Raw genomic sequence first — 15,567 nt, 5'->3', positions numbered from 1 at the left:
TTTTTAAAATCGCCCAACTACAATAAATAGCGTATTTAAATAAATAATATACCTAGAACAAAATATTATTTAGTCCCTTAGACCATTATAATAATTATAATTATATATAATATAATATATGCTAGTATGCTGTGTACATTTTACGTATTGTACGCCGTATGTAAGAAGTAATCAACTTATCAACATGATAATCAAAGATATTATGTGATTTATAAAGACAAAATATTAAGAATATTCCCATTGGCCGTTATCGTTTATCGGAGCTGGTTCGATGGCGCGGTGGCGGGTAGCGGAAATGACATGGGGAAAAAGTTAAATACCCACAGAGCACAGGTCACAGTCCACACTCCACACGCACTACGCAGTACGGACTACGGACTACGGATTACTTTATACTATTTGCTTACGATATTCTGTTGTCAATTATTTTCATTATTGTCACTTCACTCATAAGTATTAAGTTATACTGTTATAGACTCTTGTTCACTTTGCGCGTACCGTAAAGGTCGTCGATAACGTCACGTCGTCATTTTCATTTTTATACCTAGTGTACTGTGTTTAATATTTTCGGATGTTCGCGAATAACTTATATATTTTATTATAATATGGATGAGTTAAGGTAAGATCATTTTTATAATATTAATATCGCAAAATGTAGTAACATTACTAAATGTTACTAATATTATTTAATTATTACCTATACCCTGTTTCAAAAGAGAATTATTATACCAGATCTACGTAAGAAAACGGGTTTTTCCCGTGGCCGCCTGGTATGATGTTCTCTTTTGAAACGGTGTATACCTATTAAGGTTTTTACTTTTATTAGATATTATTATTAATATTATTAATAGTAATAGTAATAAATTAAGAATTGTTTTATTTTAATAACATGTTGTATTTACCTAATTATCTTCAAATTATTAGGCATTATAAACATGCTGCGTGTTTGTACCTGGCTGGGCAATCTATATACAACACACGTTCTTTCGCATTAAATTATTATTTACCTATAAAAAAATAAATGTAATTTATTTTGTGCCATGCGTATACGGTTATACAAATAGCAAAATATTGTTATACTATGTAGGTAGTTTGGATAGACTGGTATGAATGTTGCCAACTAGCTAAATGTTTGTACAAGTAAACATTTTTGCAACATTTAATTTTTTTTTTTAAACTATATCAAAAATGACAATTTGAATACCTATTTACAGGTATATTGTTATTAAATGTAGGTATGCAAACTTTTTGGTTAAAAACATATGAATTAACAATTTATTGTGAAAATAATACCCATTTAAGAAACTTAATTTATTTTATAATTTTATGTTTATCTTATATATTACTATAGAAAATATGTTATTGTGGAATTTACTGATGGAATACAGATTGTCCCTAAACGTTGGATCACTCCAACATTGGATCAATCCTATTTTCCACCAGTTGACCATCAACTAACAAAAAGAAAATATGATAAGATGGTTATGGATGATGATATAATGCCCAATGATGATTGGGAGAAATATAATTTCATAAATATCATGTCTTCTGCTGGTAAGTTTTAATTGAGATAAGGACATCATAATTGGTTCGACAGAAAAAATAATTATATTTAAAAATGTTTTAGATGATTTACAAAAATGTAAAGATAGACTAACTAGAGTTGAAACTAGGACTGACATTAATACAGAAACTGATGAAGAATGTGCTAAGAAAAACAGGAAAAAACGGTGTGCCAGAAAAATATTTGATGCCATAAAAAAGTTTCCAGGAAAATCTGCGAAAAAACCATTGCTTAGAACACCTGATGATGACGATTGCCCTGTTCTAATGGATTCAGAAGATTCAGGTTAGTTTTGTGTTGCTAATATTTTGTTAAGAACTAAAACCAAAAGTAATAATATGTATAATTATCAAGGATGGGCAGTTAAGTTAATTTAACTTTTAAACTTAATAAGTTATTTTTTTTATGTTTATTAACTTAAGGAGATTTTGAATTAACTTTAGATTAACTTGAGTTAATTTTACGTTTAAACAAGTTAAGTTAATTTCAATTTTAATTTTTATGTAAATGCAATAAGTTTTCAAATTTGTTTAAAATATAAATACTTATATTATCAAACTACAAATATTATCAATGTCCGTTATTTTTCGCCATCGTCGCCAGCTGGCGGTTATAGTTATAGATATTCCTATAAATTATTATTATTATATTATACTTATTAAGAATTAATATCTGTATAGTAGATAACGCTGGGCGAACTAGACTTTTCTTGATTTATAATGTTATTTTATTATTATATAATTGAAAATAATGAGCATCTAATACTTAGGAATATTTGCAGAAAAACAATACATACAAATTGCTAGTACACATTCGAATATTTTATAAGTATGCTAACAAACTTTGTACAGAAACCTTTTGGAACACATATAATAGTTCTTTGGTCTAATGACTTGAACAATTTTATAGGTACCGATTATTTTAATTTTACCTTTATGAAAACAAGAAACTTTTTTTTTTAACTAACTTGACTTGAGTTAAAAAGTTAATATTAAATGTTGGTTAACTCTTAACTTAGTTCAATTAATAGAAAATGTTGAATTAACTTTTAACTATTACCTTGATTTTGATTTTAATTTAACTTAACTTAACTGAGTTAAAAAATATTGTTAACTTGCCCAGCCTTGATAATTATACAGCCTTGAGTATTCTAAAATTAAAATGGTTACTATATTATAAACTATAGTTGCATAAGCACTTGCAGGTTGTTTAGAGCTAACATAATATTATGTTCTACCTAAATAATAATATTATTATACAAGTCAATAAAAAATAAAATACATCCTACTTGTATGTTAATATGTTGTATCCTATCCTACTTACAATGTTGTATATTTGTAAGACTGAGACAACACAAAATTATCTAATACTAATTTTTATTTAATTTCTAGAATATGAATCTCAGAAAAGCAGCGAACTGACTAATTTAAAGTCTCCTAAAAAAGGAAAACAAACCCACAGATCTCCATATAACCATAATATGTTGAATGCTGATGATGATTATAACATGATTTCCAATGGTGGTGGTGAGTGTTACATATTATACTCGAGAAATACAAAATTATCTAATACTAATTTTTATTTAATTCTAGAATATGAATCTCAGAAAAGCAGCGAACTGACTAATTTAAAGTCTCCTAAAAAAGGAAAACAAACCCACAGATCTCCATATAACCATAATATGTTGAATGCTGATGATGATTATAACATGATTTCCAATGGTGGTGGTGAGTGTTACATATTATACTCGAGAAATACAAAATTATCTAATACTAATTTTTATTTAATTTCTAGAATATGAATCTCAGAAAAGCAGCGAACTGACTAATTTAAAGTCTCCTAAAAAAGGAAAACAAACCCACAGATCTCCATATAACCATAATATGTTGAATGCTGATGATGATTATAACATGATTTCCAATGGTGGTGGTGAGTGTTACATATTATACTCGAGAAATACAAAATTATCTTATAATCAATTTAATTTTAATGTCTAGAGTATTTATCTCAGGAGAGCAGCGAACAGACTAATTTAAAGTCTCCTAAAAAAGGAAAACAAACCTACAGATCTCCATATAACCATAATATGTTGAATGCTGATGATGATTATAACATGATTTCCAATGGTGGTGGTGGTGAGTGTTACATACTATATTCGAGAAATACAAAATTATCTTATAATCAATTTAATTTTAATGTCTAGAGTATTATCTCAGAAGAGCAGCGAACAGACTAATTTAAAGTCTCCTAAAAAAGGAAAACAAACCTACAGATCTCCATATAACCATAATATGTTGAATGCTGATGATGATTATAACATGATTTCCAATGGTGGTGGTGAGTGTTACATACTATACTCGAGAAATACAAAATTATCTTATAATCAATTTAATTTTAATGTCTAGAGTATTTATCTCAGAAGAGCAGCGAACAGACTAATTTAAAGTCTCCTAAAAAAGGAAAACAAACCTACAGATCTCCATATAACCATAATATGTTGAATGCTGATGATGATTATAACATGATTTCCAATGGTGGTGGTGAGTGTTACATACTATATTCGAGAAATACAAAATTATCTTATAATCAATTTAATTTTAATGTCTAGAGTATTTATCTCAGAAGAGCAGCGAACAGACTAATTTAAAGTCTCCTAAAAAAGGAAAACAAACCTACAGATCTCCATATAACCATAATATGTTGAATGCTGATGATGATTATACATGATTTCCAATGGTGGTGGTGAGTGTTACATACTATACTCGAGAAATACAAAATTATCTTATAATCAATTTAATTTTAATGTCTAGAGTATTTATCTCAGAAGAGCAGCGAACAGACTATTTAAAGTCTCCTAAAAAAGGAAAACAACCTACAGATCTCCATATAACCATAATATGTTGAATGCTGATGATGATTATAACATGATTTCCAATGGTGGTGGTGAGTGTTACATACTATATTCGAGAAATACAAAATTATCTTATAATCAATTTAATTTTAATGTCTAGAGTATTTATCTCAGAAGAGCAGCGAACAGACTAATTTAAAGTCTCCTAAAAAAGGAAAACAAACCTACAGATCTCCATATAATCATAATATGTTGAATGCTGATGATGATTATAACATGATTTCCAATGGTGGTGGTGAGTGTTACATACTATACTCGAGAAATACAAAATTATCTTATAATCAATTTAATTTTAATGTCTAGAGTATTTATCTCAGAAGAGCAGCGAACAGACTAATTTAAAGTCTCCTAAAAAAGGAAAACAAACCTACAGATCTCCATATAACCATAATATGTTGAATGCTGATGATGATTATAACATGATTTCCAATGGTGGTGGTGAGTGTTACATACTATATTCGAGAAATACAAAATTATCTTATAATCAATTTTATTTTAATGTCTAGAGTATTTATCTCAGAAGAGCAGCGAACAGACTAATTTAAAGTCTCCTAAAAAAGGAAAACAAATAACCCACAGATCTCCATATAACCATAATATGTTCAATGCTTATTCCCATTCTCCCAAAAAACGATTTTCGACTCAACAAATGCTGAATGGTCTACCGCCTGGTAAATTTATAAATTGATCATTATTATAACTATAACAACATAAAATGTGTATATTATATATATTTATTTTATTAATATTTTAAAAACTAGACCTTATACAATAACGTGAAACAAAATTCCTTTTTAATTTATTGCTTTAATAATAGAGACAATTAAAAATAGGGAATAGAGATTGAAAAGTTAAGATACATAGTACTAAAAGTATGTGTTATGATAATAAATGATGAACATGAAGAACTATAATACATAAGCATAATATACATATTTAAGCTATTTTTTGTATAGGTATTTAGTTTTTTATGCATACAAATATAATATGATATATCAAGCATCATGCATAATATAGATATATGTATTAATACGTTTTATTAATGATTATTAATGCCTAGAAATAACCAAATATTTTTATATTTATACATTTTTATTTAATTTAATTAATATTCATACTTAGATGTGTGTTTGAGAAAACTTTTGGCCAATCAAGTTGTTATGAAAATTGAATTGAAATCCATCAATGAACAATTAAAGAAAATAACTGCATCTAAGGATAAACACTTGGATATCGAAAAAGAAGACTTCTCAAATTTAGACTGCTTGTTTCCTTTAGAAAGTGAGAACGATCTAATAAACATTGAAAATCAAATTCAAAGTTCTCCAACTTATAGAAAAAAATTGGTTAGTAAGCACTTCTTGGTTTTTTATTATTTGGTAAATTCATTAACAATAGCTCCTAATATATTTCTCAGGTAAAAGAGTTATCCTTGTCTGGAGGATCGAAAGTAAAAATCATACTAGCAAGAATTTTAAACAAACTATTCAAAGATGAACTGCTTCAAAATTACTCCTACTTTGGCAGGAACAAAAAAAAAAAGAAATTTTCCAGCCTCTCAATATGCAGTGTAATTCATGGTTAGTATACCAAATTTTTATAAATAACTGTTATAATTTGATTATAAAATACTTACACAAAGTTGCATTCATTGATTTAATGGACTACTGCCTACTCAATCATGTTTGAGAGACAGTTATATTGGCTCACTATAATGTTTAAAATATTTGGTGATTGTTTATATGAACCCATATAATTATTGTATGGTAGTTTCTGAAAACTGCAGTTTATTTCTAAATAATACACCTAACAATTGGCTGGTAATTTTGGCCAAAATAACAATAAATTGGGGCAGCCCATTGCAAAAAAAAAGCGTTTGTTTTGGAAATTGTTGTATTGGCTTGCAGCGTTCATAATATCAATATATTATAATAACATGTATGAACCTATCATTTTAATTTTCCATCTTCTAGAAGACAATAGTTATTGTCATCACAACTAATTTATTATAGCTATAATATTACTCTTATAATATGTTCAATTTTTCAATGTATTTTCCAATTAATGAAACTTGCCAATCATTTGAGGCACTATTTTGTGTATTTAATCTAAACATAATTTGTTTGTCTGTCCATAGTTTCTAGTTTTTTTTGATTTTTTTTTTAAAAATATGTTATTGAGTATTGTAAACTTTACTGTTTTTGATATGTATATACTATTTACAAGATGATTCACCCATCATGTTCACTCCCCTTTTTCATTTAATAATAAATTTATTCAAATTCTGATTTTTTTAAATATATTATCTTGAGAATTTCTGACTTCTGTACTACTAAGGAGTCAAGCCGTTATAATAACTTTGATTTTTCTCAAATCATAGTACATGGATACTTACAAATTATAAATATAGATAAACTTCACCATTGACCTCATATCTTTCAAACCCATTATTAAAGACCTATTATTCTTAGTACCCAAAGTTAAATAACTCAAAAACTACTAGTTCAAATTTTGATTTTGATACACTAACATAAATAAATAATATTTAAAAAGTTTTAGTGTTACATGAATAAAACTTTTTTTCATTGATTGTTATCAGATGCAGTTAGACGCGTACACGATTTTAAAGATACCAGTACAACAGACATTGAAACCAGAATCGGAACTCATCTTATTCATGCACCATTTCGTTTGAAAAAACCATAACAGTTCATTCTTTGTAATATAATGATGATCTTATATAATATTTATATATTTAAATGTATAATAAATAAAATATTTGATTTAAATGATGTGCACTCTATTATATTTCCTATTTCTTTAGTATCTGGAGCATGCTTAAGGGAGGGGAGGTTCAAGGAATTAACCTCCCCATCCTCTTGTATAAATACCTACGACTGTTTAATACCTATGCTCTATTTTGTATATTATATTATGCATTATTTGTATAATTAATATATATATATACAATACACATATATTATATATATATATAACACACATATATTATATATATATATATTTTTTATATTTTTTTAAAGTTCCAATTAACCTTACAGTAATATTTTTGTTGATGCATAATTACTTCCTTGTTAATATTACAGAAGTGTTATTCTAAGTTTGACGAAGCCTATTAGGAATATGATCTTCAGATTTACATGTTAACATTGAATAGACATTCAATTTGGATGTTAGTTTAACATCAGAATTTGGACCAAATATCAACGAGAGCACCTTGCATGTACATTGTAGGAAGGTTGTTTTAATAGAATTTTAACTGAATGACTACATTAAGATAATGTCTAACATTAAATCATGTACACTTATTTAACATTATAGTAACATAGTATTGTTATGTGGGATAGTACATAGGTATTTATAGTCATTAATAGCGTTAACTAAAATAATTATTGCTGCATATATTGGTTAAATATATATTGTGTAACACCCCATGTACATTTTATTTAAATTCAATGGATCAAAATATTCAAAACCAATTTATAGACGTGAAATATCTGTTGCACTGACAATAAAAATTATTGTTAAAAAAAATATATTATATAAGTTTATTATACACATATATTTTGTAACTCATGCAAGTACATATTCTATTTTTATATACATTTGTATTGATTTTTTTTGTTTTTGTTTTAATACTATATAGGATCTGTTAACAAAGCTTGTACTAAAACCGATACTTTAACACAGTCACAAGATGGTAATATTTTACAAAACCAGCCAAAACTATCTGAAGGTATGTAAAATATTTAAAAATATGCTAGTTGTTTAAAAAAATCTCAAGATGGGAGGGTTACAACTCTCTTAACCTCCTCGTAATTATGAAAATGTTATTTATATATATGTATTATTATATAATACTATATATATAATGTTTAATGTCTGTATCCGATTTCTGATTAGTATTATTGATTTGACAGATTTTCAACGGTTTATTCTAATACTTTAGTAAATATGAAGTATGACATTGGCAGTATTTTAAGTATTGTCCAATCAAATTGTATTAATATTAATACATTGATGATTAATAAAAATACATCATCTAAAAATGCCATCAATCTAGATAATATATTCCTATAAAAAATAATGATGAATTGGAGTCATTAGAAACAAAAATGAAGGATGATGAAAACTTTAAAAATACTTTGGTATAATATTGTTAAATATTACTAAACTATATACTGTGCAATTTAATTATTTATCTATAAATGTCTAAATATTTAAATTATTTAGGTTACTCAGTTGTCAGTCTTAATAGATGTCAATGATCTAGGAAACAGTGTTCGCAGAATTGCTTCACGAATGTTCAGTGATGAATTGTTGTCTAAATATTCTTTACATGGTTTCAAATCAAAGCTATGTTTTTCGAGCTTAAACAGCTATAGAGTAATTATAGGTAAGACATATATTAAAATTTGACATGTATTTGGTATAATATATAAAAAAAAATATATTTGACAATTAATTATTAAATAGCCTATAATAAAACATAGGTAGAATCTATTTACTATATATATATATATTTTTTAAATTTATTAATATAATTGTTTCAATACACCAAGTAATTTTAGTATTTTTTACAATGCTATTATAATTAAATAGAAGTACCTATACTGCATTTTATTTTATTGATTTATACATAATATAATTATTGTTTTTTCTAGACGCTATAAGAGTTAATGTGAAGTACAGTATTATACCTGAAAAAGATATTGATAACTCATTAGGAATTGGCTATCGCACGCTCCTTTCCGTATCAAAAACCTATCTAGAAAACAAGAAAAACTTACAAAAATTCATTCAAGTTTATAATCATTATTTTTAATAAACATTAAAATGTCATGAACAGTATTATTATTATTTTATTTTTTTAAATTCATTTAAATTTGTTTTATACAATTTGTATTACTAACAGTAAACAATTTATTTATTATATTTAAATTGATTTTATTATTTATATTTAAATTCTTAAATTTGTATACTGCAGTTTGTTAATATTCGTAAAAATGCACATTTCTTTTTTTTTATAAAAAGTATATATACAATAATATTATATATATACACAATTCAATATAATATATATTATCATCATTCTTTCAAATGTATATATCATGTTCTATATTTTAAAAAAAAAATTAATAATTTTTTTTATTTATTTTACATATTCTAAAAACTTTAATATACCTATATCATTAATATAGAAAACTGTTTTTAAAAGACATTTTTCAATTATTATTGTAATGTTAAAATTAAAATATTAAGATATTATTGGGTTTGAAATACTTGTAAAATATTTATCATTAATATTAAATCAATATTATGTAATTACATTATCACAATATTGAAAAATGTTGTTAAGATAACATGAAATTTGCGCTCAAATAATTTTGTAGTAATGTTACAGATACATCTACCAATATTATCGTAACATTGATGAAACATTTTATTAAATGTTATTGTTTTGTAATTAAGATTCTTAAAACATTACAAGAATATTATTTTGCTGTCTGGGCGGTAGTAGTCGCTTACTATGACTACGTCGATGCTTCCTGACTGGAGAGTGTACAGGTAGCAATAAAGTGGTCCACTGTTTTATACCTAAAGCATTTCCTGGTCTTCTTCCCCTGGCCAGAGGCAGAGCACTTTGCACAGCCTGGCTTAGATTTCAGCTCTTTATTGCGGCACGTAGACCAACCCACCCTCAACTTTTTCAGTCGAGCTAGTTTAAGCCCGGGGCCCAGTGGGACTCTGGCTATCGCCGTTCAGACTCCGTTTCTACTCTCTCGGATCTTGAGGTCATTGGACAACTTCAGCTCGGGATCGTGTTCCGCCAGGGCCTGCACCAGCTCCTTTTCATCGACCGAGTCCTCAATGTCGATGAACAGTAGTGCGACACTCGGAGAAGGACGCATGATACTCCTTATTTCGCCAAGCTGGCGCTTGAGCGCGCTTGCAAGGTCGTCGGCATGCTCCTTGGTATTTGTTTCCAGTACTAGATTATCAGACTTGGCTCTCCTAGTGGAAATAATGAACTCAAATGGCTCCTTGCGAACAGCTTCTTTTACCTCCCTCACTGCTTCGGCGTAAGAGATGTTCGCCGGCTTGTCCAGGACTACCGCCTGTGTTCTGGGAGGGTACCTCCGCTTGCCGCTGCCTGTCTTAATTGGTGGTACCTTAAGTTCCGCATTAAACGCCGGGGCGTTTGTCTTGGCCCTTCTTGCGGTCCTTTTATTCTGGACCACTGTGAACTCAGCCTCCTTTTCTATAGGCATAGTTGGCCTAGCATCGACATTAGCACTCTGCTGTTGTTGTTTGCCTTTCCGAGGTAGCTTAGCCTTCTCTACCAGTATCTGAGTGGTCGGGAAATTGTGTGCTGCCTTATGGCTGCACACAGACGTGGTCTCCCACCAGCATGGCGTATCTGTGCCGGCATCTATGGTTGCCTTCTTGATCTTCGACTGCAACACAAACACATCGGTTGTTTGGGTCTCGACTTCAAGCAGTTTTGCCCGATTGGTCTTTGCCTGCGGCACTACTGTGCGTGATTGGGACTCAAACAACACAACGTTGAAGGCCTTGTTCACTTCCTCCCTCTTGGTTTTGATGTCACTAAGGATCTCCAGAATAACCTTTATAGCCGAGCCGAGATGACCACTGGGCTGTGTGTTTTCACCGAGGCAGCCTCTAGGTTAGCAGCCCAATCAAATGTGCTTGCAAGCAACTTGTCTTGAGTGTTTGTTTTTCAATTAATTTGGAGGCTAAATCAAAACTATTGTAGAAATTGTCCATGTATAATGCTTGGCCGTTATTTAGCTTTTTGGACATTAAATGCAAAACCACATTAGCTGCATGACCTTTTCCTCCCAAGTCATCGAGTACTCCTACATAAACGGCAAATTTTAATACCAATACATGAGATTCCGTAAGCATGTATAATTTAATTCCATATTTATGGCGTTTATTTTGAATGTATTGATGAAACTGGAGACGGCCTTTCCATAACACCATGGACTCATCAAGTGAGAGTTCTTTTAGGGATAATAAATGGTATTCATTTTGTTATTGAAATATGTAATTAAAGGTCTAGTTTTATATAAGCGATCCTCAGGTAGGTTTTGATTATTGGTTTCAATATTTGGTGCAAAATGAAAACATCTTAATAAATTTAAAAATCTATCACGACTCATATAATTTGAAAAGCATGAAAAGTTGAAAAAGTGATGTGTTTTCCAATAGTCATTCAATCTGTTAAGTTTTATGGTATCAGTGTGAATTGAATTATCAATGCAATAAATGTTAACATTTCGTCTTTATCTGTTGGTTTCCAATCGGAGATACAAGAACGTGGTGCACTACCAACACTTAAAAACTCGGTTTCAGCATAATTATTCGTTTCATCAACCAATAGTTTTATAAAATGTTCATCAAATAGCATAAAAAAATAATCTATAGGATTTATTTTGCCTTCTATCGGAACAAGCAATTCGTTTCGTTTTATAAAAGGAAAATTAGATAATTCAATTTCCTCCTCTTGCCAGCCACCGTCATTATTAGTATTTGTTGATGATTGAGTATTTACACTTGGTATATTATTCACGATCTCAGTATCACTCTCAAAATCGTCAGACACTTGTTCAGTATTTTCAAATTCATATTCACTACCAGAATCGGAAAAATCATAATTTTCGTCACTATCAGAGTTATAAAGCATCTGCTCAATTTGTTGTTCATAATTTCGATTCATACTGCATAACCGTTTTGGTCGAGATGGGCCGGATTTATTCAATGTATTATCCATGTTCATAATATAAGTAATAAGAAAGTAAACGAAATAAAAAAAAAGTCGTTCAAAAGAAATAAAATGTATAAAAACAATACAATGTGAATACGTACGTATTTCATCAACGACCGACGATGGAAAAATGATTGCAATGATAGTGAATTTCTTGAAAATACCGATAATTAACTTGATTAAGGAATAGTAAACATCCCAAAATAAAATAAAAATATTATAGACTAAAAATAGAAATATCGATGTGCGATTGCACACACGTATTAACTAATATCTATAGATAACGCTGACCGAAAATGAGGTTTTTGATTGTAACGCGGACTAAATTAGTGTATTGAAAAATAGTGTGCGGATGACGCCAAATGGCCAAAAAACACCAAATGGCGTCATCCGCAGTGAACGTGTTAAAAAACTTCACCGATGGAATTTTTAACATCCTTCCGTAAATTATACCGACTGCGCTATGTTTCATCTTAACCTGACGAAGGTTATTGGTTTCAGAAAGAAGAAAGTTATTGGGTAAAGAAATAAAAAGTCTAAATTAATTAATAAGTGCACATGGTTTTTATTGAAAGATGACAAAACGTGACTGAGGAGAGTGTGTGTGAATGTTGTAAAAGGTTAGGTTATGTTTTGATAATTCTCTTATCAAAAATACAGAACACATTGTAACTCGTAATTCATACCTAATATATTCATTACTATTTAATTTAATTTATTTTATTTTCACAAAACTGTTTCAAGTTCACTAACGCAATATATATATTTTTTTGTACGTTAATCAATCTTTATTTTTTTGTTACTAGAAGTATTATATAACAATTGTTGTGTACTTCATACTGTGTATCGCTTGTTACTTTACAAACGGGTAAAAACGAATTAATTCCAAATTTACATTTTATTTCATAATTTATTCCTGATGTTAAATTATATTGTTTCGCTATTTCTATCACTTTAAACTACTCTTTTGATGCTTCTAAAAGTGTGCCTATAGTTTCTTATAGTTGTTTAAAGAAGTATCCCAAAGAATACAGTGAAGAGACTGTGTACGTTTCTGATAGTAGTTACCCGACTTACCTCAGACCGAACAATGGATTTGTGGCAAACGTCAGAGGTCACCCTGTCGGCAATGAGTTTGTTGTCCCGTACCACCCGTACTTGCTGGTTAAGTATGACGCATACATAAACGTTAAGGTGTGCTCTACTGTGAAGAGTATAATGTATTTGTATAAATACGTATACAAGGGCCATGACGCGGCTACCTTGGAAATTTGGAATGAAGACGAAATAGATAAGTAAGTGAATTAAACTTAAAGTTGTGAAAATAACATTTAACTAATTATTATAATTGTTTTAGATTATTTTTATTTTAACTTAATATGTTCTCTATTGTTTTTTTACTATTTTAAAAATACTTATTTATTTAATGGTATATTACATTATATGCTATATGAATACATAGCATAATTATTATATCATTTAACGATAATTACCGTTCAATTTTATTTGTTATTGTTATTATGTCATTATATATATATATATATTTTTTTTTTTTGCAATGTACTCCTGATATTATATTTGTTGTTTTTGGGGTAATTTGCATGTCATTTATTAAGATTATGCAATAAAAATATTTAATATTCTATTTCAATACAATTCACTTAGAACATTCTTCTAAACTTATTGTAAAGTTGTATCAATCTTCCTAGTAACGTTAACTTCATTATTATTATTTTTAAGTATTATTATTTATACAGTGTATATTATATGATGTTATTTATTATTCATATATTCATACAAGGTGTACATTATAATATTTTAATTTAACATTTTGTGACTTATGAACCATTGCTACTCAGTACTCAATATATATAATTTGTAAATTGTTTTAATATTATATATTATTATAATTAGTAATTTCTAATTTAATTTAATTTTTAGATATTAAGGTAATTAAATAAACCAAGAAAAACAATTTTCAACTACAATAACATTGCGTATGGTATACTAGTTTCACATAATAATTAACTACTACTACACTTTAAACTTATTATATACAGGGTGATTTTTTTATCGTGAACCAGTTAATATCTCGGGAAGTATTAGGAATTTTGAAATAATTTTTTTTTTTAACTTTATAAGTTGTACTATTTTACACTTTGTTACAATTTTGATAATTTTAACTTCCTCCCTTATTTGATAAAACACTATCAACTTTCGATTTTCAAATCGCGATACCTATTTTCGATAACGAAAATCTATAAACATACTGAAAAAAATAATTTTAACATTTATAGAATTTAATTTGAGTAATCCGTTTGCGACTTATTAATGCTTCAATATTTGTTTAATTTACTGCTACTGGGCAATTTCACAAACCCAACAGTAAAAACCAGAAGTCAAAACGAAATTTTATCTCAATTTAACAATACCTATAACGGTCATAATCGATAATAACACAATAGATAAACAATACTATGTCCAATCTTCACTCCTACCGGAACACCGAGTGTCAGTGAACGACTAGCCAACAGCAGCGCGGCTGTATCAGCTATAAAGTATAAAAATAACATTTTATAATTTACCATCATGGTTACACATGGTTACTGATTCGTGGTATAAGTTCTTATCACGTATTAGTAGATAAACGATAATAAATGCCGGCAAACTGTTTCTGAAAACATGTGGTTATTGGTTAATCGTTAATGTTAGTTTCCCATTATCAAATATTGAATAATAATTATTATTTATTAATTAATTACTATTCTTTGAATGTTTAACCAAAGTAGGTATACGTTTTAAGTAAATACTAAATTATGTGTACCTATTACCTATTTAAAATATAAATTTAAAGTTTAAGCCAATTATTCTAATGTATACCTATTGTACATATTTTTTGATGGCGTTTTAATGTTGTAATTTGGTTAACAAATTTGAAGTTAGTTATAACTTTACTTCTGTCCAATCAGCAATATTATTATGTATACATTATTTATGAAAATCAGATTTCATACTTTGCCGAAAACTTTATTTGTGTAATTTATTGGTAAGTTCAATTTAAAATTAATATATTAGAATTTTATTATTTTTTTTTTTTTTTAAGTGATTTATACATATTATTGACAATAATAACCATGGTTTAAATATTTTAATTTTATTTCAGTGGCAATTAGTAGAGTTTATATAATTAATCAAAAAATACAGTGAACTACATGATAAGGCAGCTCAATTTGACCAACAATTAATGCAAATTTACATTGCTTGCTACTGGTATCTAATGAC

The 15,567-nt window shown here is 28.3% G+C and overlaps 2 pseudogenes; both read left to right on the top strand.

Annotated features, from left to right (window-relative positions):
• Nucleotides 1–223: 223 nt before the first annotated feature.
• Nucleotides 224–7,236, top strand: LOC126554251 (uncharacterized; annotated as a pseudogene).
• A 1,277-nt stretch (nucleotides 7,237–8,513) lies between these two features.
• On the top strand, nucleotides 8,514–9,305 carry LOC126554246 (uncharacterized; annotated as a pseudogene).
• The last annotated feature ends 6,262 nt before the right edge of the window (nucleotides 9,306–15,567 follow it).

Source organism: Aphis gossypii, unplaced genomic scaffold, assembly GCF_020184175.1.
Source record: "Aphis gossypii isolate Hap1 unplaced genomic scaffold, ASM2018417v2 Contig00457, whole genome shotgun sequence".
Lineage (NCBI taxonomy): Eukaryota > Metazoa > Arthropoda > Insecta > Hemiptera > Aphididae > Aphis > Aphis gossypii.
This window is presented reverse-complemented; position numbering and strand designations above follow the sequence as displayed.